The 21,786-nt window shown below is 40.4% G+C and overlaps 1 long non-coding RNA gene across 1 annotated transcript in view; it reads right to left on the bottom strand.

Annotated features, from left to right (window-relative positions):
• Positions 1 to 5,525: 5,525 nt before the first annotated feature.
• The window catches only part of LOC133051081 (uncharacterized), a 33,420-nt gene continuing 17,159 nt past the window's right edge, over positions 5,526 to 21,786 (bottom strand). The window contains exons 2-5 of the long non-coding RNA XR_009691772.1: positions 15,840 to 15,948; positions 12,462 to 12,649; positions 11,777 to 11,907; positions 5,526 to 6,137 (exon numbers count right to left, since the gene is read on the bottom strand). This is a non-coding gene — a long non-coding RNA (uncharacterized LOC133051081). The remainder of the gene's footprint in view (positions 6,138 to 11,776; positions 11,908 to 12,461; positions 12,650 to 15,839; positions 15,949 to 21,786) is intronic.

Here is a 21,786-nt window from a genome sequence, read left to right as displayed (position 1 = left end):
TTACTGGCTGAACCACAAGGGAAGTCTAGCCAACCCTTAACAATTATGGTGCTTGCTTCTGAATAACCAACAAATCACAGAAGAAATAAAAAAAGAAATAAAAATATGCATAGAAACAAATGAAAATGAAAACACAACAATCCCAAATCTATGGGATTCAGTGCTAAGGGGAAGATTCATAGCAATTCAAGCTTACCTCAAGAAACAAGAGAAAAATCAAATAAATAAACTAACTCTACACCTAAAGCAACTAGAAAAAGAAGAAATGAAGAACCCCAGGGTTAGTAGAAGGAAAGAAATCATAAAAATTAGGGCAGAAATAAATGAAAAAGAAACAAAGGAGACCATAGCAAAAATCAACAAAGCTAAAAGCTGGTTTTTTGAGAGATAAATAAAATAGATAAACCATTAGCCAGACTCATCAAGAAAAAAAGGGAGAAGAATCAAATCAACAAAATTAGAAATGAAAATGGAGAAATCACAATAGACAACACAGAAATACAAAGGATCCTAAGAGACTACTGTCAGCAACTATATGCCAATAAAATGGACAACTTGGAAGAAATGGACAAATTCTTAGAAAAGTATAACTTTCCAAAACTGTACCAGGAAGAAATAGAAAATCTTAACAGACTCATCACAAGCATGGAAATCGAAACTGTAATCAGAAATCTTCCAGCAAACAAAAGTCCAGGACCAGATGGCTTCACAGCTGAATTCTACCAAAAATTTAGAGAAGAGCTAAAACTTATCCTACTCAAACTCTTCCAGAAAATTGCAGAGGAAGGTAAACTTCCAAACTCATTCTATGAGGCCACCATCACCCTAGTACCACAACCAGACCAAGATGCTGCAAAAAAAGAAAACTACAGGCCAATATCACTGGTGAACATAGATGCAAAAATCCTTAACAAAATTCTAGCAAACAGAATCCAACAACATATTAAAAAGATCATACATCATGACCAAGTGGGCTTTATCCCAGGGATGCAAACATTCTTCAGTATTTGCAAATCAGTCAATGTGACACACCACATTAGCAAATTGAAAGATAAAAACCATATGATTATCTCAATAGATGCAGAGAAAGCCTTTGACAAAATTCAATGTCCATTTATGATTAAAAAAAAAAAAACACCTCTCCAGAAAGCAGGAATAGGAGGAACATACCTCAACATAATAAAAGCCATATATAATAAACCCACAGCAAACATTATCCTCAATGGCGAAAAATTGAAAGCATTTCCCCTAAAGTCAGGAACAAGACAAGGGTGCCCACTCTCACTACTACTATTCAACATAGTTTTGGAAGTTTTAGCCACAGCAATCAGAGAAGAAAAAGAAATAAAATGGATCCAGATTGGAAAAGAAGAAGTAAAACTCTCACTGTTTGCAGATGACATGATCCTGTACATAGAAAACCCTAACAACTCCACCAGAAAATTACTAGACCTAACCAATGAATATAGTAAAGTTGCAGGATATAAAATTAACACACAGAAATCCCTTGAATTCCTATACACTAACAATGAGAAAACAGAAAGAGAAATTAAGGAAACAATTCCCTTCACCATTGCAACAAAAAGAATAAAATATGTAGGAATAAATCTACCTAAAGAAACAAAAGACCTATATATAGAAAACTATAAAACACTGATGAAAGAAATCAAAGATGACACAAATAGATGGAGAAATATACTATGTTCATAGATCAGAAGAATCAATATAGTGAAAATGAGTATACTACCGAAAGCAATCTATAGATTCAGTGTAATCCCTATCAACAGTATTTTTCGGAGAAAATATCAACAGTATTTTTCGGAGAACTAGAACAAATAATTTCACAATTTGTATGGAAATACATACATATTCATAATTCATAATTTAATTTTGAATTCATAATTTTCATAAACTTCATAAATTTCAAAAATTCCATAAACTTCATAATTTTCAAAATTTTCATAAAATTCATAATTTTCATGAAATTTCAAAATTCACAATTTTCAGAGACTAGAACAAATAATTTCACAATTTGTATGGAAATACATACATATTTATAATTCATAATTTTGAACTCATAATTTTCATAAATTTCATAATTTTCATAAACTTCATAAATTTCAAAAATTTCATAAATTTCACAAACTTCATAAATTTCATAATTTTCATAAACTTCATAATTTTCATAAACTTCATAATTTTCATAATTCATATTTTCATAAATTTCATAAATTTCATGAAATTACAAAATTCATAATTTTTGGAGAATGAGAACAAATAATTTCACAATTTGTATGGAAATACATACATATTCATAATTCATAATTTTGAATTCATAATTTTCATAAATTTCAAAATTTTCATAAACTTCATAATTTTAATAAATTTCATAATTTTCATAATTCATATTTTTCATAAATTTCATAATTTTCATGAAATTACAAAATTCATAATTTTTGGAGAACTAGAACAAATAATTTCACAATTTGTATGGAAATACATGCATATTCATAATTCATAATTTTGAATTCATAATTTTCATAAGTTTCAAAAATTTCATAATTTTCATAATACATAATTTCATGAATTTTCATAAAATTCATAATTTTAATGAAATTACAAAATTCATAATTTTCAGAGAACTAGAACAAATAATTTCACAATTTGTATGGAAATACAAAAAATCTTGAATAGCCAAAGCAATCTTGAGAAAGAAGAATGGAACTGGAAGAAGCTACTTGCCTGACTTCAGACTATACTACAAAGCTACAGTCATCAAGACAGTATGGTACTGGCACAAAGACAGAAATATAGATCAATGGAACAAAATAGAAAGCCCAGAGAAAAATCCACGTACCTATGGACACCTTATGTTTGACAAAGGAGACAAGAATATACAGTGGAGAAAAGACAATCTCTTTAATAAGTGGTGCTGGGAAAACTGGTCAACCACTTGTAAAAGAATAAAGCTAGAACACTTTCTAACACCATACACAAAAATAAACTCAAAATGGATTAAAGATCTAAATGTAAGACCAGAAACTATAAAACTAGAGGAAAACATAGGCAAAACACTCTCTGACATAAATCACAACAGGATCCTCTATGACCCACCTCCCAGAGTAATGGAAATAAAAGCAAAACTAAACAAATGGGACCTAATTAAACTTAAAAGCTTTTGCACAATGAAGGAAACTATATGCAAGGTGAAAAGACAACCTTCAGAATGGGAGAAAATAATTGCAAACAAAGCAATGGACAAAGGATTAATCTCAAAAATATACAAGCAGCTCATGCAGCTCAATTCCAGAAAAATAAATGACCCAATCAAAAAATGGGGCAAAGAACTAAACAGACATTTCTCCAAAGAAGACATACAGATGGCTAACAAACACATGAAAAGATGTTCAACATGACTCGTGATCAGAGAAATGCAAATCAAAACCACAATGAGGTACCATCTCACGCTGGTCAGAATGGCTGCTATCAAAAAGTCTACAAACAATGAATGCTGGAGAGGGTGCAGAGAAAAGGGAACCCTCTTACACTGTTGGTGGGAATGCAAACTAGTACAGCCGCTATGGAGAACAGTGTGGAGATTCCTTACAAAACTGGAAATAGAACTGCAATGCGACCCAGCAATCCCACTGCTGGGCATAAACACCTAGGAAACCAGAATTGAAAGAGACATGTGTACCCCAGTGTTCATCACAGCACTGTTTACAATATCCAGGACATGGAAGTAACCTAGCTGTCCATCGGCAGATGAATAGGTAAGAAAGCTGTGATACATACACACAATGGAATATTACTCAGGTATTAAAAAGAATGCATTTGAATCAGTTCTAATGAGGTGGATGATACTGGAGCCTATTGTACAGAGTGAAGTAAGTCAGAAAGAAAACACCAATACAGTATATTAATGCATATATATGGAATTTAAAAAGATGGTAACAATGACCCTATATGTGAGACAGCAAAAGAGACACAGATGTAAAGAACAGTTTTTTGGACTCTGTGGGAGAAGGCTAGGGTGAGATGATTTGAGAGAATAGCATTGAAACATGTATATTATCATATGTGAAATAGATCACCAGTCCAGGTTTGATGCATGAGACAGGGTGCTCAGGGCTAGTTCACTGGGATGACCCTGAGGAATGTGATGGGGAGGGAGGTGGGAGGGGGGTTCAGGATGGGGAACACATGTACACCCATGACTGATTCATGTCAGTGTATGGCAAAAACCACTACAATGTTGTAAAGTAATTAGCCTCCAATTAAAATAAATTAATTAATTTAAAAAAAAATTATGGTGCTCTCTCTCCAGTTTGCTAAGATGTCTTTGGTACCAAATTGTAGTCCAGCCTATGACATTTTAGGTTAAAGTCTAGTCTTTGATTTGTAGGAAATGTTCTATCCTCTTTTCTTCACATCGAACATAGTCAAAGGGGATCTCCAGGTGGTAAGAATTTGCAAATGCCAGCAATTTCTTCCCTTTGTGCAGTGTTGAGCATTATGATGGGTGCCAGTAAGGGAACTTCGGGCTTGTCAAGATCAAAGAGCTCAGTTCAGAGTCTTTCAGGAGCACTTTCTAATGAAGAAACCATCAGGTCCTACACTGCTTATTATGGTCTCCAAATTGTTGATTGTGACAAAGCAAGTTTTGTGTACAGGAAACAACCACTTCCCTTCTCCCTTAGGAGAACCTAAAAAAATTTGATCTTAGATAAGAAGCCATAAATAATTAGATAAACAATTACTCAGCCTTTGCCTTTTTTCTTTTAATCCTATAATGGTACTTTAGCAAAAACATCAAATACCACTCTTCCTCTTCAGTTTTCACAGTGGATAAAAATAGGAAGAGAATTCAAATATTATAAGTACTTGGTCTTTAAGACTTTCATTAGTTGTGAGAAGACACTGTTATGGATGCATTGCTAACTCCTGATTTGCTAACCCTGCATGACTAGACAACTGAATGCAAATTTTCCCTAGGCAGAGAATAAGACCATTTTTACAGTATGTCATTGGGAACATAAATTTCCAAATATATGAAGTGCTTAGGTTAAAATGATGCTTTTAGATGTAAACCCTAGCTCTGATACTTAGTTTTAATTATCTAAACTTTAACTTCTTCCAAGTCATGAAGAAGTTAAAAGCCAGGTCACTCTCTAAACAGAGGTTGGGCTTTCTAATATACTGTAATCTTTAATGGGAAGAAAAGTATTGGCAAGGCTCCATACATGTTAAGCTGAATTATCCTATATAGCTTTCTAGGGGAAGTCAGGAATAAAAATATGACCTGTCAATGTGGACAATAAATATTTGCCATGTACTTAGTGATAGATTAGGCATTTACTATTTGGAAATGTTCTTGAAAAGAAAGTAGAAGTCATTTGACCATGGAGAATATGACTAATCCATTAACAATTGAAAACAATTTCCAGTATTTGAAGTTACTTGAAACAATTGATTTAATATTTAACATTAGTATTGTATACATTTTAATATTTTATAGCCATGACAATACCTGCTTGTGATTTGAATGGTAAAATATTGGGTAACGTGCCCTGCCTAGTAAAGCCTATTTCATGAAAAGTATCAAGTCAGAAGCTTCGTTTAATGCTCTAAAGTAGTTGTGTAATTGTACCTTTTATTTTATTAAGCCTGCTTGTGGTAGTAGAGTTGATTGCATAAACACCCTCCTCTGTGCCTTCCTGTGATGCTTTTGTCATTCATCTATTCACTCTATTTAAATCATTCATTATTCATTCATTCTACTTAACACTTGTTGAGCACCTATAGCCACCAAGCTATTCAGTAAGGTGCAAGGACACAAAGTGAGTAGGACTGGGTCTTCACTCTTCAGGAATAAAAAACAATTGGAACCAGAGTGTTTGACCTGCTCTGAGTCAAGTGTGAACAGAGTGCAGAGGAACAGTGGGTCTTGGGTCTTGACAGGGGCCTGGTCTACATAGTCCTACTTGATGCAGGATTTACCACGAAACACAGATGAGAGGGTATCATGAAAGAGTCCTGCCCTGGTCATTAGGAAACAGGTCTGCTGGCTCCATGTCCAGCTGCTTAACTAGATTTGTGACCCTGAGCAATTCACTTCAACTCCCGGAGTTTTTAACCTGCAAAACAGAAACAATAATAGTGCTTCATTCATCACACAGAATGGTGGTTTAAAGGTTCAAATAAGCTAATGTATATAATTGTATTATATAATATTATTTGCATTATATATACATATATAATATTATTTACATTGCATAATTATATATACTTACACACACACACACACACACACACATATATATCTTTCCTACATGGGGACTACATATTATTATAACCACCTCTCTTCCATAATAAAAAAGGGGGATAAAGAATTTGAAGAGGACTCAGAAGAGGTGGCTAAGAAGGCAAAAAAAGAATAAAATGGGAAACTTGAGACAGTTGTGCAGTAAACACAGGAGGGGTTCCAGGTGTTTCCTATATTTACCAAGGCCAAACAAGAAGAAATGGATTTAAATTGCAGCGTGAGGGGTTTAGGTTAGAAATAAGGATGATTTGATTTTCTCTAAAGAGCTGTTAAAATACTAAAATGACCAGTGAAAGAAGGTTCTGCTGCTTCTCCTCTGGGAGTTTTTAAAAATAGAAAGAAGACAGCCATCTTACATTGGGTCAGTGGTCAGTGCAGAGGATCCAAGCAGAGTTCAGGTACAAGGAATGTCCAGGTGATGCTTGGAACATGTACAACTTTATAGTATTCCTCTGGAGGAGAACCAGAATGTGGAGAAGTACATGAGGGCCCCAGTTAGCTTCTGGACGAAGTGGATTGAAAAGAGACACTTTCTCTTCTTCTGTTTCTGTTATTCTTTTTTCCTCACTTTGAGTAATTTCAGATGTTTCACACCTATACAGCCTTGAAAGTATTTGCTTTCAAGGGCCATGAAAGTATTTGCTTTAGGACCAAGCAAACACACAACTGGTTTCTCTGAAGCACTTGAGTGGATCCTCATTTTTTGGTGGGATTCTCTATTTTCATCCTAATGCTGCGTGGAGTGCTGCGCAGGCCTCGCGGACACTGGGTTAACCTAAGTCACCAAATTATAGCTCTCATCTTACTGGAGTGTATTTCAGGGACTCCTGGTATGTGGCTGGCAGGAAACCAGGTACACTGGGACCTAAAGACCATACTTAACTTGGCTATTTTCCAGACTCTATAAAGTGACTAAAATGAAACAGAACCTTTAAAATAGCCAGGTACAGACCTAGACCAGGCAGAAAGCAAAAGACAGTGCATATGACCAGCCCCAATGTACTTCAGAGAAGCCAATTGTGCTATTGGAGATCTTCTGAAATGTTCTTGAACCCATATTATGATTAAACTTGGCTTTCATCCCCCAAAGAAATGAGAGCCTGCAAACGAGCTGTGACCTATGCTAGGTTTGCCCCTCTGGCTGTGGGTTTGTCTTGCCATTCCTTCCTTGGCTATGGGAGGACAGGTTCAGCACCAGATGATGACCCAGTGGGTCCTCTATTCTCCAGGTATGTTATTTCTCATTCCTGAAATGGCACTGTTCTTTCTAAAACTTATTTTCACTCAGATTATACCAGAGCTTGGTGCTATAGGGATGCTTTTTTCTACCTCTCATGGTTAGAGTCTGCCTCTGTATTTGTGCAGCCACCAGGGAAAATGGCAGAAGTCGGAGGGAGTTTCTGTTGCAACTGTCTATTTTTAGTGGCTCATAAACTTCCCAATATTCCTTTGGCCTGAAGCTACACATGCTTGGTGTCAGCCCAAAGGGAAGTTATCTTGGAAAGTTTGAGCAAAATTCTCTCCATTGCTGCTTAGGCTGGGTAAGGGAGAGAGAGAGAGAGAAAAAAAAAGAGCTTTTGGAACATCAGATCAGTAACTTTGGGGCTGATGTGGAACTGGCCACTGGAATTCTGCGTGGTCCATCCTCCCCCAGCCCCCATTAGAAGTGGAGCTGCTGGACTGAACACATGGGGTGCCCTTTCACAGGCTGCTTCTTGTCAGAGGAAAGTGGCCACACCATTGCCCCTGACTTAAGGGCAAATACTAGGGCAGTCAATAGGCTGCACTGTGGAATTAAAGAAAAAACTAGATCAGAACTCAGGAGACTCCCAATTTGCCTCTTACTATGAATAGCTGTGGGGTCTTGGACATATCCAGTCCCTCCCTGAAGTTCAGTTGTCTCCTCTATAAGATGAAGTAGTTAGGCCAGCTCTTAGTGCTAAGTGCCCTCTGGAATAAGTGGATAGAAATATATTTCTGCTTGGGATAAAAGTACTCAAATAATTGTGGGGAAATTATCTTCATCCTTTAGGGGCATTGCTCGTAAGAAACCATTGAGACCAAAGGTAGGCTTTTCCTGTAAGGAGAATAAAAATCCAGGGCTCTAGAATACAAATATATAGAGGATTTCTTGTTTGTGGAGGGTGGAGATATAGGAAAGATATTAACAAAAATGAAGTGATGATTTTTTTATATGGTCATTCTATGTAGTTTCCCAGAAGTAAAGCTATTTATCCGTCAACGCAGATGAAAGCCAAGGTCAACTCCCTTTGCTCAAAAAATATGAAAACGTTCATTTGTTTATTTATTCATCTATTTATTTCTTCAACTAATATTTACTGAATGCCCACTAATTTTTACCCTTTCCTCTTGGAGCGGGAAAGGAAATGGATAGGGGGAGGGAAAGGTAAGGGGGGAAATCTGGCTGACCTTCAAGTAACAGAAGGTGGGCTTGAGGCCTCTGGAGTGCACTGAACATGAGAATGGTGTCCTCCAGGGGGGCTTAACGCGTCACTGAGCAAACAGAGTGACCAAATGCCTGAACTGTTTGTTTGTGCTTCCTACGGGCTTCGGGGTTTCAGAGGCAAACCCCCCTTGCTGACTGGCCGAGATGAAGCCGGGGCTTTGCACTCAGAAGCGATGGGCAGGATGCCATCACACCTACATCAACCTTCTCGCTTCCTTGCTCTGTCATCCATTCCCATGGGAAGCTCTGAGTTCCCACATGTCCTTGCCCAGGAAGGTCAGCGTGGACACATCTGTGTGTGTCGTGGGGTGGGACTGATAAGCGCCAGCTGCTGGATCCTATTTGGCCCAGAGTGCCACATCCTCTTCCATATCAGCTACTGCAACAAAACCACAGATCCCAGTCTGCTGATCAGAGCCGGCTTTTAAGGAGAAAGAGACATAGCGCCAGGAGCTTGATTGATTTTCTTACCAACCGGGTAAGACCAGGTGTTGCTGGCAGGAGCGGCAGAGGGGAAATGATGACATCTTTTTTCTGAGGCTTTGACATATCAAACCAAGAGAAAGGAATACCTATATTCTCACTAACCTGAGAAACTGATAGCAGGGCATAGAGAAGTCCTTCTCAAGCTTTAACGTGCATACAAGTCACCTGGGGATCTTGCTAGAAGGCAGGTTCCAAGTCAGCAGGTCTGAGATGGGGCCTGAGAATTTGCATGAGTAACAAGCTCATGGGTGATGGCTACATGGCTGGTCCACAGACCACACTTTGAACAGCAAGGCTTTATTTTAGTCTCCCCAGAACTCCTCCTCAGAGGGAGCCACGTGAACATGAACCAAGCTAGACCAATGATAATATCTCAACACAGGTCAAAGGGTAGCACATGAGCCAATCAAGAGTTTTGCCTTTTTTAAAAATTGAAGTTTGGGGATTCAATATAGACCCAAGGAAAGGAAGCCCTATCCTCTCTATTTGCTAAAGCATGAGTCGGAGATTCTACTGACGATAAGTCCCACCTCGCAGAGGCAGTGCCCTGAGAAGATGCAGCAGACAGGTGGGAAAGTGAGCAGGGGAGCAGAAATCTGTGTTCAGTGTCCTGGTTCCAGCTGTGCCTACGGGCAGCTCCTCCGGGCCTTTCCTGTGGTTTCTTCCATGAGCCTGCAAATTACCCTCTGTTGCTTAAACCAGTGGTTCTCCAGCTGGCTGCACGTTGGAATCTGATGTTGGGCACCTCACCTGGGATGGAACTTGGGCAAAGGTCATTTCTAAAGGTCCCCAAGTGATTCTGATGTGCTGCCAGGATGGAGATCCAGTGTTTTGTTTTGTTTTTTAACTTTTTAAAATTATAGTTGATTTACATTATTGTGTTAATTTCTGTTGTACAACACAGTGATTCGGTGATACATATAGATTCTTCATATATATGTACACACATCAGTTCAGTCGCTCAGTCGTGTCTGACTCTTTGCGACCCCATGAACCACAGCATGCCAGGCCTCGCTGTCCATCAGCAGCTCCCGGAGTTTACCCAAACTCATGTCCATTGAGTCGGTGATGCCATCTAACCATCTCATCCTCTGTACACACACACACACACACACACACATATGTATATACTCTTTTCCATTATGGTTTATCACATATTGAGTATAGTTCTCTGTATTGTACAGTAGGACCTCATTGTTATCCACTCTGTATATAATAGTTTGCATCTGTTAGCCCCAAACTCCCACTCTGTCTTTCTGCTTTCCCCACATCCCCCTTGACAGCCACAAATATGTTCTCTATGAGACCCACTCTCTTAATACTCATTCAAGTAGTGTACGTGTCCGTAGCACCTGAGAGAGTCCTAAACTGGGTTCTTAGGAACCACTGAACCTGAAGAGTCAGACTGAGCAAGAGGGTTGGGATAGACTCCTGGGAGGACAGCATCTACAGAGGGCCTGAAGAAAGGGAGACTTAGGACGACTCTTCATCCTCCGGTGATCTCTCTGCTTCCTAAGCTCTCTGAGTGCCATGGGATACCATCTCTGAATTATGTGTACTACTGAGTCTTGTTTTGGTCTTTGAATCCAAGGGGTTAGCCCTCATTCCAGATTGTATGCTCCTCTAGGGCAGGGGTTGCATCTCGTGCCTCCTTCATTTCTTTCAAAATGCCAGTCACTGTACATGTACTTGCTAACATTCCCAAATACAAGGTGATAAAAGGATCTCCCAGCATGTGCCATAAATGGCTGGCCACATCTTTCAAACCCAAGTCTCCCTGACTTCCTCCTTGACTGTGAAGAATTCCTAAGGCAGTTCACCATGTTCTCAGCATGTGTGTTGGAGGCGGGCAGGGGAAGTGCTTATTTTATAGTCCAGACCCACATCTTAGCCCAGAGTGGCTGGAACGTGCCAGAAGTGGGAGATCAAGGGGTTGGCGGACTCTCTTGCCACTTCAGGTTCAACAGCTTGTTCTCTTGAAATAGAAGGAGCTGCTCGGTTTGTGGGTTGTTTTTTTCTCCCCCTAAGTTCAGATCCTTTTCTCAGAAATGCAGTTGCCTGTGGGAAACTGACACTCCCTAATGAGCCCTTAACAGCTGTCAGCCCCACAGCAATAGTAATTATTCTGCGGGCCTCTTGCTAAATTCCAGCGATGGTCTCTGCCAGAACCGGGGTGCACATGCGCACTGGAAGTGGTGGGAGATCCCTGAGCTCTTCGGGTGGGATCCTCTCCCTTCCCTGGGGAGGATTTGGCCTGGGCAGCTTCCAGGCAAACCTTCTGTAATGGAGGTGAGGAGGCCAGGGAGTGTATGAAGGTTCTCAGGCTGAGCCTTAAGGCTGTTCTCCCAGAAGCAAAAAATCTGAGGCGCAGTCAGAGACTGAGCGGATGACCCCAGCCTTGCCAAGAAAAAAAAAAAAAGGTACATGAAACCTGTTAATATATAGAAAACCTTTCACAAATTAAACTCTCTCATTCTTTCTCCTTCAGTATTTTGTACCTTTTGACAAAAGCCCTGGGTGAGGAGTCCAGCACTAGGCCGTGGTCTTCTAGGTCTTCTACCACCAACTTCCTGTGGGACAATTCAGCTGATTGGTCTGGGCCTCGGATTTCTTACATCTGGATATCCACCTGTTCTAGCAACAAGATTTTTACAATTAGGCAGAATGTCCATTGGATAAGGCATGGACGGTCAACAGTTCTCAAATCATGTGTGGGAAAATAATTACAATTATTGGCAAGAATAGGAAAGGGGCTATTTCCAAGTGACTTGAATTGTTTGGGTGTCAGTTATTTATTTCATGGAGCCAAGGCCAAAATAAAGAGCTAACTGGGGAGGACTTGCAGCTCCCTGGTTGTTGCCTTAGTGTTTTAAATGGATGCTCTGTGGCTTAGTGAGCTAGAGAGTTCATTTTTCTAACTCATTTGAGAGTTCCCTCTGTGCTCTATTTCTCTCTCCCTTCTTCTTTCCCCAGTTTTTACCAGAACACCTGGGAAAGGCATGGGGGCGGGGATGTCCTAGATGGGTCAGCTGCTGCCCACAGCACATGTTGTAAGGGCTTTAAGCAAACAGTGCAGGATGCCTATCCAGAGGGCTGCCCCTCCCAGGTCATTCCATATAGCTGGAGTCCAGCCAGTCCTTCCCAGCTGGCTCCGAAATCCGATGCTTCAGTGATTGATCTCACCATCTGACTCCAAGAGCCTTGCATGCTGGGGTGAGAGGGACATCTCTCAAGAGTGTGTTAATCCACACTTCCTGATGAGGTTTCCGAGCGCCAACTTCAGTTTTTTTCTCACTTGGTTGTAGATCTTTCTCTTGATCATCTGAAAACATCATTTGTTGTTCCAAAGTGAGTTTTGTACTCTTTTTTCCCTAGAATGTGAAGAATACAGAATCTGTGGTTTGGATCCTTCATGCCCATTTTGTGTGTTCCTCTCTGTTGCCACATATCAGAAGGAACTGTAATTGTTTGTGGTGGTGGTGTTTAGTTGCTAAGATGTGTCTGACTCTTTTGCCACCCCATGGACTGTAGCCCACCAGGCTCCTCTGTCCATGGGATTTCCCAGACAAGAATACTGGAGTGGGTTGCCATTTCCTTATCCAGGGGATCTTCCTGACTCAGGGATCCAACCTGCTTCTTCTGCACTGGCAGACAGATTCTTTACCATTGAGCCACCTGGGAAGCCCAGTTGTTGTGTGTGTCTTCATTTAACAATGATCTCTTCATAGATGAAAGCTGGGCTATATTTATTCCCATTGATTCAGCAACTAGCAACACGAGGTTCTTAGAACACAGTAGGTGTTAACTAAATGTTTTTGAATGACTGCTTTGCATGAACTACATGAGGGCATTATGATGATTTCCAGGAAGAGTGGAGACCATCCATCAAAAGTCAAAAGTCAAAATGTAAAAAACTGCATGGGGTTTTAAGGTATCAGTAGGGGAAATAACATTTGACTCTTGAGTTCAGAGCCTGAGATAACTTTTCATGTCAGTATAATCCAACTACTGGTTAAATTGTTTTTTTCATAAATGACTCCAAAATCTTTTAAGATAACATGAAATCCCATGAGGCCTTAAACATGTAGATATAAAGAGACTATATCTTCATTTATCCATTCATAAGTTTTTGTCAAATGAATGAATGAGTCTCTTCTAATAAACAGAAGATACACAAATTCCCTTTAATTTTCTTTGAACTCCATTATTAAAAAAAAAAAAATCCTACCTTTAAATGAGATAATATACACAAACCTACTATGATGTGTGGCACATAAATGTCAGCTATTTTGGTTATTTTATTGTGGATAATCAAGTGTCATGCTTCCCCATTTAGTACAAATCACAGCTAATGCCAAGAACTTCCCCACCCTTATGTTTTATTAAAAGCAAGTTAAAAATAACTTTTGGAAAATTCTGTAGCTAAATATACAGAATAATTTCTTATATCTGAAGCACTTTCTCTTTTGTAGCCCTTTTTTCTTTAGGAACACTTTGATATAGCAAGGCAACAAATATTACCTTCAATTTGTAGATTAAAAAAAATGGATGGTTTAGAAGAATTTGGCTAGATCTCAGGTCCCAATCTCTCTCCAGGGGCCTCTGAGTTGGTAGCTTATTGATGTGGTTCAGTTGCTAAGTCACATCTGACTCTTTGTGACCCCATGAACTGTAGCAAGCCAGGCTTCACTATATCCCAAAGTTTGCTCAAATTCATGTTCATTGAGTCAGTGATGCCATCCAACCATCTCATCCTCTGTTCTGCCTCATTCCCTTTGCTTTGCATGGAACCTGGTGAGGACAATTCTGTTCATGGAGTTCTTGGCCCCAGAGGCTCCTAGAAAATGGGGCTGGAGTAAAGGACTGAGGAGAGAGGAGAAATGAAGGGAATTAGGGAATTTCATTACTTACTGGTGTCTGCAAAACTCCTGAGAGGTTTTGGCTAATCCCATCAGGGAACTAGAGAGGGTCATCACTGCTCAAGAGGGTCTAGTGTTTTATTGGGTCATGCAGGGATCTTTCATTGTGGCCCCAGGGCTTACTTGTCCCAAGGCATGTGAGAGTCCCTGGTGGCTCAGATGGTAAAGACTCCGCCTGCAATGCAGGAGACCTGGGTTCAATCCCTGGGTCAGAAAGATCCCCTGGAGAAGGAACCACCAAACCACTCCGGTACTCTTGCCTGGAGAATTCCATGGACAGAAGAGCCTGGCAGTCCACGAGGTTGCAAAGAGTTGGACCTGACTGAGAGACTCTCTCTCTCTCTCTCTCTCTCTCTCTCTCTCTCTCTCTCTCTCACACACACACACACACACACACACATGGGATCCCAGTTTCCTGACCAGGTATGGAACCCATGTCCCCTGCATTGCAAGGCAGATTCCCAAACACTGGACCACCAGGGAAGTCCCTGGTGTTGTTTTTAATAATCCTGGTGAGCGAGGTCTTCTCACAGGACACACAGTCTCCTCACCCTCCACCCAAGGCTTCTCCGTATCTCAGCAGTGAGACTGGGCTCCACCCTTGGTGCCAGCCCCCATAGGTGCAGAGGGAACCTCCCTCTCTCCATAGGAGGCCCAGTGTGTAGGTGCAGTTTCTGACTTCACATGATCCTGTTGTCCCCAAATATGGGCACATGAGTCACACCCATTTTGAGGACAATTTTGCCATTTGGGACAGGAAGACAGATAGGAGATGACAAAGCTTACAAGATGCACAGAACCCCCATCTCTGGAGCAAGGCTGGAGTTAGAGGGAGGTGAGTGAGGCTGAGTCACTCAAGTGCAGGGTCTGATCTCATCTTTATTTAAAATGTGGATATTTTGTTTATCCTGGATTTTTTTTTGCATTAAAAATTATAATTGCCTTGATTACTGGCTTCTTTGCCCCTGACCCTCCTTACATTTTGACTGAGTCAGTAGTATTTAAATCACCAGGACTGTCAGACTGGTTAGATGTTGAACTGTCTTCTTGAGGCTCTCAGAGCATGTCAAGGCCTTGGTACTTCCATCATGTCACAGAGCACCTTGTCACCTGAGTTAACACAGAGGCGTAACCATGCCCGGCGCAGGGTGGGAACTTGACAAGTACAGCTTCCCCTTCTTCCACTTGAGTGTGGAAGCATCTCAAAGCCTGAGCCATAACTAACACGCTTCAAGTGAATGTGGTAGTTGAGCATGTCTGTGATCTATTCTCCACTGAAATGGAAGGGTTGTCCTTACTTTGGAGGGAAGGAAGCTGTCTGCTTCTTCCTTTGAGCTCCCACAGCACTTTGTTTTCCCTAAATGACGGCTCTGACTGCTCGTGTTCACATGTCTGTCTCTCTAGATTGTGCTTCTCTCTATGTGTGGATGCTGTTTCCTCCCAGCACCCAGCACAGTGCTGGCCCTGGACCTGCTCAATAAGTGTTTGTGGAGTGAAGGCATCAATTGGCCGTGTTTCTGTATTTGTATTACTCTTCTCCAGTTTGTAGGTCACCCACCTGAGGGTATGGGATTTGATTTTATCATGATTGTGCCCCTCCTAATGTCTCTCTGAAGCTTCTTTGTCTTTGGATGTGTGGTACCTGTTTTTGGTGGGTTCCAGTGTTCTGTTGATGGTCGTTCAACAGCTAGTTGCAATTTTGGTGCTCTCACAGGAGATGAGTGTACATCCTTCTACTCTGCCATCCTGAACTGGGGAAAAAAAAAAAAAATTAGGTCATGTTTCTGACTCAGAAATTTTTGAGTAAATTTTGTATAAATTTTTGGTTCCAGAAATTCTATAATAAACCAGAACTGAGGGCTTTCTGTGAATGCTCTCTCTGGCTCTCACTTTCAGTATTGCCATTTGGGAGAGTTCAGTATATGCAGGATCTAGCCATTTAGGGATGTTCTTAGGAACTGTCCAGAATGCCTGTCACTGAAGATTATTATTTTAGCAACTGAAAATTTTTTTTAGTTAATCGGAAACTTTTCAGTTGCAAGCAACAGACTCCCATTGAAATGAGCTAAAACGCGAATTAGTGCAAATAACAGGGCTGCAGAGTCTGAAATGATGTAATTAAAACCCCATCTCTCATTGGTGAAGATGGTTTTCAGCATCTCAAGGTTCACATGCAACCTGCTTTCAACTTCCAGTGAGGAAGAGCTCCTTCCATTGAACTCCACCAGGAAAGTGCTGGCAGAGACCCAGCCAGGCAGTCTCTGCCATGCTGAGATCATGTGCTCTAGATCACATGCTCACCAAAGAACCCATCCTTGGGGCCCAAGGGATGGGCTACCATGGACAGGCTTGGGTCATATTCCCACACCTGTGGCTAAGGGCAGGCCAGGCAATCAGGTCCATGTGAACTGCATGGCCTGGGAGGCGATGGGGATGGGTCTGGGCTGGCAGAAGCAACAGATGCTTGCTATACTTGTTACACTAGGTATACTCATTTTCCATTTATTTTTCCATGTTTGCATTCAGTCTTATTATCTTAAGTTGTGAATTCAATTATAATTGGATCCTTTTTGAGGTTTGGTGTTTACCTTTTTCTTTTTCCCTTTGGTAAATGTTTTCAGGCCTTTCCTGAGGTAGCCTGTTTTCTTGTTTCCCACTCTCCATCCTTGGTCTGCCTCCCTTTATTTACCAATATTCCCCCATTTTAGTCCTCAGCTCAGGGTTGGTCTTCATTATCCAGGGTGTATCTTGGGCTTCTGGTTATAAACAGCAGTACCGTGTGTGTGTGTGTGTGTGTGTGTGTGTGTGTTTTGTTTCCAGTCCTGATTATCTTCAAATGTCACTTCTGATGTCTTCTAGATGGTTTCTATCTCATTTCACAGAGCCTGTTCTGATAAGCCCCCGGGGATGTTCACCGAGACTGTGTGGTGAAGTTACACCCCTCCGCCTGCATATGCAGCGTGCTCTCACTCCACCAAGCATTCGCGCTGTCATCTCTGTCTGAAATGACCTTGCCTGGCTAATTTCTACTTGTCCTTCAAGTGTCTAAGCAGGCATCACTTCCTTCAGGGAGCCCCCATCCATCCAGACTGGGCTAGGGACAAAGTTCTCTCCTCATCAGCTGGTATAGCCATTTATGGAGCCAATAGTTTATGACTGGAGTCAGTTCAGATTGGTCAGTTATATATCTTCAATCCCCCTATTATATCATGTATTATGCTGTTCTGTATTCATCTATTTATCTTGCTCTCCTGGTAGATAGTGAGCAACTTGAAAACCAGGACCGTCTTTTAACTCTATTCCTAGTGTTGGGGACAAACCAGGCCCTTTGATAAATTTATGGAGAATGACCCAACCCCTCCACTTAGGGTCTCTTAAGCTCTGCCTTAGGTCCCCACTGTCCTCAGGGCTCACACTTGTTATAGCATCACTGCTATTTGCTGATGCATCTCATTTCCCCTGAGACATTGTAAAGCTCCTGGGCTAACCAACTATGTCTTCATTCAAATTTGTTATCTGCCACTTAGTCTGCCACCTGCCATATATCAGTTCAGTTCAGTCGCTCAGTCATGTCTGACTCTTTGCAACCTCATGAATTGCAGCACACCAGGCCTCCCTGTCCATCACCAATAGGTGCTAAATAAGCGTAGAAAAAATATTTTAAACTCTAAAAAGTTTCAAAGTGGCAGTTAATTACACATCCTTTTGTTTTTATATCTCTGAAGTTCTTGGCTAGTTTCATATGAAGTGAACCATGTGATTTTTGTCAGCACTTGGTTTGGATGTTCCTTAGATACCTTAGATACTAGATGCTCTCAGATACCAGACTATTGAATAGCATGACTAGACTTCAGTTCCTTTTGATATTATGATGACAACAAACTCTGAGAGACAGTGAGCACAGTCTGGACATTCTGTGTATCCCATGTCCTGAAATGTGTCTTTATTAGGCATCTTGCAGATGGGACTTAAGTCTTTGAACTGGATTCCAAGACCTCAGGCTGGTACTGGATATAAACGGACTGGAGTTTTTATCCAAAACTGAAGGTGGGGTGGGATCATGTCCACGTAGGTAGAAGGAGAACAAGAACTGGTTTGCAAGTAGAGAATCCAAAGGGAGCAGAAGCTAGAGAGACCCCGGAAAGGAGGTACTGGAAAGACTTCAGAGGCAATGAAATGCAGAAAGGACCTCGTCTCTGCAAATCTACAGTTGGGTCTGTGGGTGGAGAGGGATTGTTTGGGGGCCGTGGGTGAGCTCTGAAAGAGCCAGAAGTTGACCTCTTGGCTTTATGCAGCAGCAAGCTTGAAGGCCACCACAAACATACCATGTATGTCAGAGGACATGGTATAGATGGAATGATGAGTTTACCCTGAATTGGTCTTAGCCTGGCAGTCTTTGGGGCACGATGCAGTGGAGGAAGGATGGGTTTGTTGTTCTCTTCTGTGTTCTGAGCAGTCCAGTCTCTGACAGCCAAAAACTCTTCCTTGTCCCAGAATGAGGCTGAACTAGCTTACACAAATATGATAAATAATGTGTCAGAAGGGTCCAGATAAAGGAGCTCAGACCCAGCCCTGGTTAGCCAGCCCATGATTCACACTGGCTCAATAGCTGTGGGCTCAGAGCCTGTGCTGGATAAATGAAGGAAGACTGGGATGAAATTCCAGGGAAGAGAAGATGGGAAAGCTTGATTCTGCATTTTTATAATACCCATCACGGGGAGCAGGATTAGATATGGAGAAAACAGACTCGATCCACTTTCCTCTCGGGAAGGAGACACTTTATTTCTTAGCCAGCTTACGTCAGAGTAAAAGAAGAGAATTTGATAAAAACAATGTCTTTATTTCCTATGTATATTTCTTTGTTCCAAAAAGAGCTCTAATGTGTTTTCATGTTAGGTTCAAAGAGATTGTCCTGGAAAATCTCAGCTCTTTTGGAAGGGCAACTGGGATGTGAAAGCCCTTCTGCTAAATCTTCACCCTGTTAAGCTGAGCTCTCTGGCTCAGGTGGTTTTTAATTAAAGCAATTTATATTCAAAGAATGTGCACGCATGCAGGCTCACACAAAATCAATGAAGTCAAGAGAGGAAAAACAACTGATGTAACCAAGGAGTACTTACAAAGAAGGGCAAAAGAAATTTTTTTTGGTTTAATTTCTGTTTAAAGTTATTTGTACACATTGCTTTATTTCAGCCAAAACCTAAGTGTGTTGCACACTGTTTACTATTCTCCCCCTCCCTCACTGTTCTCCCTTACAATGGAAGGCTGAGTTCATCCTGGATTCTGCATGGCTTCTTGTTTTTCTTACATTTAAGAAAGCACACAGTTTGGGTGCTTAGTAGAGCACATGGAATAATTTGCTGCTGTTCTCTTTCCACCAGCTCAGTGGGACTGAGGTATTAATAAGCCCTTAAACAAGCTGCACAGTTTTGTCATTTCCATGAGGTTTGCTGGCATATGAATATATCCCCACATTCTTTTATGAAATACATAAATGTAATCAAATAGTTGCTTTGGTTCTTTTCTGGAGGCAGAAGGAGAAAAATGTCAAACTCTCATTGTTCAGTGTTTCTAACAGACCCCTTTTGTATAACTGCTGATTTTCCAGCACAAAGTTCCAAACTGCAGATAATGGCTTAAAAGGCTATCTGAGCCCATTCTGTTATGTAGATGAAAGGAAGTCTTTACAATTAATCTATGGCATCTCTGAATAAAAAAGAAGGGCACTCATCCAAGTCATTTCCTTGGGCCAAGGCAGTGAGTGAACAGAACGAAAATGCCAAATTCTGCTGCTTGAAACCAAAGTTTGACATGGCACAGGGGCAGCCAATAGCAACCAGATTTTTGCTTCTGACCTGTCACTGTTTGGAAATCTGAAACAATGTGTTACTATTCAATGTTATCAGTAAATTTAATATAAGGCATCTGACTAAAGAAAGTGTAGCATAAATATTTAGAACCTGTTACATTGCTGGTTTACAATAAAATATCTTATGAGACTTACATATTTAAAAGGAGATGAAATAATTCTAATTTAAAAATTAGAAGATTATCTTAGAAGTTCCCAGGTGGGCCAGTGGTTAGGACTCAGCACTTCACTTCTATGGCTCAGGTTCAGCCCTGGTCAGGGAACTAAGATCCTGTAAGCTGCATGACATGGCCAAAATAAATAATTCAGAAGACTGTAAAAAGCAAGGGAAGCAACTGAAAACCTATGTTTGTCAAATTGGAATGAACATACTGGGAAATATGAAGGACATGTCATCCTAGAAAATAAATCTTATAATAAAATTGTGTCTCCAAATTGTATATTACAACAAATACAATATTAAGGAATCAAATGAAAGTCATGATAGAATAAGAGATTTTTAAAAATTTCAGTTAATAACATCAGTTAAAATGATATCTGCCATTCAGGGCATTTGGGTGAAATGATTTAGGATTACTCAGTTATCAGAACTAATAAACATTTAGGGGGATCAGCTATAAATAATTATGCAGATCAATACTCTTCTGTATGCAGGCAATTAATGGAAAATGTAATAAAAAACAGATCCCATTCACAATAAGACATACACAAAATATATAATACAAGAGAATCGAAATATTCTAGACCTATATTTAGCAAAAAAATCTATTTCTTTTTGACATACAGAAAGGAGGATTTGAATACAAGGAGAAACATGTTCTAGATTTCTACCACTAAAGACACAATATGATTAATAAGTCAGTCTTCTCAGTTAAGCTTTGATTACTAACACATTCCTAATGAAAAATGCCAATGAAATTTTAGGGAGAACTTGACAAAAATGTTCTTTTTAGTTTTTACACTTGGGATTCCATCCATTGATCCTTATATTGGTTGTCCAATCAGTTTAGTACATTGCCTTGTATACAATGTGTGTACAGTGTTGTATATAGCTCTATTTAGTACTGGGTCTCTTGGAGGCACAAATGCAGATGTTGAACTCTAGACAGTATTTGGTTATAAGGTGGTCATCCCAATGGTGCAGAACATTCTTATATTATTTTTCTTAGATCATAATCTTAGGAAAAACCCCAAATCAAAAAATTCTTTCAGAACTTGTGAATCTCAATTTGAGAAATATTGCCTGAACGTATTTCAAGTTGTATTTGATTTTTTTTTTTTTTAATCCAGGATGACAGAAGGCATTGGGCAATCTTTTGTGATTGCGGCAATAAGATTCTGTGACCATTGATCCATATTTTCAACACCCATCTTGGGCTTGAATCAGCTGTCCTCCTTTGGAGATGGGCACTAAGAACCCTCTTCTGCAGATGAACAAAGTCAGGCAGTGAACAGCACTGCAAGGCCACAGAGACCATCGTGGTGAAATTTAGATTAGAGGTCAGAGTTGTGTCCAATTGAGAGGAAAAATGAAGGGTAATCACACAGATTGCTCAGCCTTGGCAGGCACTGACAGTCACTTAAGCTGTACCCATCTCCTTCTGCCTAGAAAGGACTCATTGGTATCTTAAACCACAGTGCACAGAGCCTCATCTAGTGCTTCTGCTAAATACACACTCCCTGGGTCTCATGCCCTTGTGTCCTATTCAGTTACAAGGGACTG

The sequence above is a fragment of the Dama dama genome, chromosome 33, assembly GCF_033118175.1.
Source record: "Dama dama isolate Ldn47 chromosome 33, ASM3311817v1, whole genome shotgun sequence".
NCBI lineage: Eukaryota > Metazoa > Chordata > Mammalia > Artiodactyla > Cervidae > Dama > Dama dama.
The sequence above is the reverse complement of the archived record's forward strand: the minus strand, read 5'-3'. Positions and strand labels throughout refer to the sequence as shown.